We start from the raw sequence: 4,531 nt of genomic DNA, 5'->3' as shown, positions 1-4,531 counted from the left end.
TGTGGTGTGTGTGTGTGTGTGTGTGTGGTGTTTGGGTGTGTGTGTGTGTGTGTGTGTGTTGGTGTGTATTGAGGGGGCAGAGCCTGTGGTGTGTCTGCCTGATGCAGGGCTGCCAGCCAGGCGAGGAGCAAAAGCCAGAGGGTCCGGTGGGCTGAGAGAGGGGGGCAGCGAGTTGTCGCTGTGGCCCCATGGCTCCACCGTAACCCCCTGGCCCCTCAGTGGAGAATGTACAGCATGTACACACACCCAAACACGCATGCATGCACACACAATACCAGCACCAGTCTGCTTTTGTTGATGAGAGCTGTCAGAAGGAAACAACATGGCTAAGAGACACACACAAACACATAAAACATTTTTCATTCAGTTATCTTGGGTTACTTTTAGGACTCAGCATCTTTTGACATTTTTTGATAGAGATTTTTCTAGACCATTTTTGGTTTAATGTAAGTTATTTTGTGTTATCTAAACACAAACAGCTGCACAAGAACTTATTTAAATTGATCTAAACCAGATTATGAATCTGGCCACATATTTAAGATGCCAACTTTCAGTACTGGACAGTTACTGACACTGTGTGCTGTGGACACATTTTGTTCAGTACCAAAATGTAATGAGATTGAACACCCAGTCCTAGTTATTTTAAAACTGAATTTGCTTTAATATATCTTTTCATGAAGTTGATTTCCTGACAGCTGAACAACAAGGACACCTTCTATAGCAATACTATATTGAGTTATTGATGAACAGTGTTGGGAGTTGCGTGTTACAAAAGTAACGCAATTACAGTAATGTATTGCTTTTTTGCTGTAACGCAGTAATATAACGCATTGCTAATAAGATTTTGGTAATATTATACCCGTTGCAATATCTGTAACACTCAAAATTAAGAGGTGTTTTATATTTTTAAAAGGGCACCAGAGGAAAAAAACAACAACATTTCATCAGCGGTGGAAAGTAACTATACCATACTTCAATACAATTGTAAGGTAGCCTTCTTTTAATTGAGGTTTCCCATTTATCTCCTACTTTAGACTTCTACTAAGTATTGAAAGTTGGCTAAAGATGAGACTTTGTTGATCATGTGCTGAATTCACAAGCTACCTGCCAAGTCTTAGCCTACTTCCGCGGTTATTTTAGTGAAAATAACTCAAAAGTAACACAAAGCGTGTAAAGCTTTACAATTAAAAAGCAGTAATATTATAAGATAATTAATTACTCCCAAATGACAGTAACTAGTAACTTGCCCCACCTGAATAGCAAAAACCCTTTCCCTTTGCTTATTTTTACCTTTTCAGCTAAAACCATGAAACTTGTTTACCATTTCTAAGCCCTCAAACAACAGAATTGCATGCAATTTGATGGGATTCTACCCTTTTAAACATAAACAAAGCTGAATTTAGTACTGGAAATGTGAGTCGGTCTTATACTCTTTTAAGTAAAAAAATAAGTAAAGTTCTTCATGAAAAAACTTTACTACTAATAGCTGAAACTGAAAATCTGCAGAAGTACTATAGACTGTAAATTAATTGACAATGCATCTGGTTCCGCGAAGTGCTGCAATGAGGAAGTGCCTTAAACCGGCATTCAGTCTGAATTCCAGCAGGGGGCACCACATGCAGAGTCATGTAAGAGCTCCTCCCTCACTCCTCGCTCTCGTCTAAAATTGTCACAACCGCAACCAGGATGGCTCTGGCCCTAAAGGCAAACTCGATGACGGATAGCAGATCTCTATGAACCAAGGGGTGATGTCACACATGCTCTGTCCATTAATATAAGTCTATGAGAAATACATAACATTAAACTGTGAATAGTCACACCTCCTCTAGGCGTTAGGCGGTATCGCAATGGGCACACTATAAGTGACAACCTTTTCTGGATGGGCTGTTTAAATAAATAAGTAACAATTGACAGACCATTATTTTACATCTCAAATCATGTGATGTGAGCAGCTACTGACTCATATTGCAGTCTTGTCCCAATGCTCCGTCTGTGTTTCTCACTGGAAACAACCCGTGTCAAATAAACCACACTCTTTAGAGGTTAAGGTTTGACCTGTGAGTACATAATTTTGTGTTTTGTACTGAAAATATGTAGAAACTGTTGCATTGTAAAAATTCACCCTCAGTGTCTTATCAAATTCATTTGAGTCAACACATGCCCATATGTGGACTTGGGCTGAGCGTGTCCAACCCGCTGTGCTTCGTACCCCCGGGGACAGATCGGCCAGGGCGGCTCGCTAATTGAAATGTGTTGGCGACTCATCAACGTCTCGGCTCCAGTTTCAGGGCTATTTCGAACCGCAGTGCTGATTGCTGGTTTCACATCACACAGGGAAAAAAATCAATAGTAGCCGCCTGAGCTAGGGTTTATTCTTTACAGGCAGACATTATGTATATATGCTTTGCAGAAGAGGATTTGCTACTTATCATTTGTCATTTTGTATTTGCAGATCATCCTGAGATGTAGAATATACAACATATCTAAATTTCTTAGAGAGACAACGCTTGTGAATAGTTAAAAAAAATATAATGCGTTTTGAATTTCCAGATCCAGAATACTGTTCACAGGCTGGCCAGCCAAGTAATTTCCTCAAAACTTTTCTTGTGTTACTTTTTGCATGTTTTCAAATAAGATAAACACTCTTGACCTCTGGTTAGCACCAAAGGGGCCTCATTATGAAATAGTGTCTCCTTGTAATTTACAGGGACTTTGCTTGTGCTTTCAGCGCAGCACAATCCAAAGAGCAGAATTTTTTGCCATTTCCCAAAGGCATCAGTGTGCTTGTAGATTTTTTTTATTTCAGTGTAGATTGGTGGCTACTAACACTTTGTACCAAGTGATCATTTTGCAGTTCAGTGAACAGAATATGACTAATTTAACACTTCTAATTGAAGGAATACTTAATTCCTAAAACAGCTAGTTGTGTTATCTTTTTTCTTTTAACATAATGAAGTGATACTTTGAAATTTCTTTCCAACAATTTGGTACACACTGTTTCCACCTTGGTCCCCCAATAAATATAATTAAATCTCTCAACATCATTTACCATTGAATTCTTTACCACTTTGTTACTCAATTTTTCTGCTATGCATTTAACTACATAACCCCACAACAATGTCTGCCTTTGTAGTGATGTTAATGCTGGCCATTGTTTTGATCTTTTGTTGGATTCCAGGGGCCTAATTTAGGTATTAAATTCTGGTCATATATGGCACTGCCCATATCAATGAGTTCTGTTCTTATTGTATTGTTTGAAATCACTAAGTCGGATCTCTTGAAGGCTAATGTAGCCTACTATCTGGGCTTTGGCTGCTGGTGCTGCTACCCTTCAAACACACAGTGAGCCCTTTGAAAATGGATTGCGGAAGAGATAAGAAATAATTTATGTTCCTATCACTGCCTCACACAAATATGGTGGGGAATACTGTGCCAATAACTCCCACAAACTCAGAGAGGCACGCTATCTTTTACTGCACAAATTATTAACGGCGCTGGGGAGGAAGGGGAGACGCTGTGCATTTTTTGCAAGATAGACCTGGCTCATTGCTTGTTGAAGCTTTGAGTTCACCAAAGTGCTTTATATTCAAAGACAAGGAATCCTGAAGTGAAAAACTGAAAAAAACAATCATGTAGGATTTTTAAATTGTATCACTTCGTCATAATGTGAGTAAAAGTCAAATTTAGATAAAATGACAGGCTGACAAAATTATTACTGCGTGCGTGCGTGTGTGTGTGTTGCTGTCCATGTGCTGTGTGTGTAAACAGGGAAAAGAAGGAGGAGAGGAGGGAGTCCAAAGGGAGTGTTGAGGGAGGATACTCGGGGTCGGGTGTCCGCTTGCCTCTGTCGGCTGGCGTTGACAGCTATAGACGCTGGTCTAAAATGAGAATCCTCTTGGGCCGCCTGCCTGCCCATCCAGCAAGAAAATAAATCCCATGTGGAAGAGCCGCTGTGTGGGATCACAGACAGCCGCCTGACCCCCCAGATCCGCCGGGGGAGGCCAAGGGCGCCGGCACGACAGCATAACCCCCCCTCATCCCCCACTCCCAGGGTTTAATGTTACTCTGCCTGCTTGCCAACTCTGAAATTCTGGAGTTAGAGGACTGTGTTGGTCCCACACTAGTTCAATTTTTTGGGGGGAGTCTTTGGACGAGTGTTTGAGCGAAGATTTAGCTTTAGGCCTAGGTTATACCACAAAAATAGCACCAAGGTCTCTGTGATTACCGGGTCAAAAATTGTTTGAAACTTAAAACGAAGGGGAAATTTGACTTAAACCTTATTGAAAAAGGGGCTGCTGCTGGTGTTCAGAGACTGCACACAGTGGCCAAAAAAACACCGCCTAGTGAGCAATTAGAGACACATACTGAGAATAAAAGGTTTTGAAATATGAAGTGGTGTTTAGCACGACCGCCAGATGGAGGGTATTGAAATGCCAAATTTAGTGATTTCTCTTGTCAGAAACTCAGTACTCTGATCCACATTTTTCCCCTTCTAATGTATGCTCTTTCGCCTAGCTGCTAACACAGTACA

General features: G+C 40.8%; 1 long non-coding RNA gene across 1 annotated transcript; it reads left to right on the top strand.

Annotated features, from left to right (window-relative positions):
* The first annotated feature begins 439 nt into the window (after window positions 1-439).
* Window positions 440-1,726, top strand: LOC116674444 (uncharacterized). Its single transcript, XR_004328103.1, has 3 exons — window positions 440-450; window positions 1,168-1,170; window positions 1,634-1,726. It is a non-coding gene; the product is annotated as an uncharacterized LOC116674444 (long non-coding RNA).
* Window positions 1,727-4,531: the final 2,805 nt, after the last annotated feature.

The sequence above is a fragment of the Etheostoma spectabile genome, unplaced genomic scaffold (genome assembly GCF_008692095.1).
Source record: "Etheostoma spectabile isolate EspeVRDwgs_2016 unplaced genomic scaffold, UIUC_Espe_1.0 scaffold00000284, whole genome shotgun sequence".
Lineage (NCBI taxonomy): Eukaryota > Metazoa > Chordata > Actinopteri > Perciformes > Percidae > Etheostoma > Etheostoma spectabile.
This window is presented reverse-complemented; position numbering and strand designations above follow the sequence as displayed.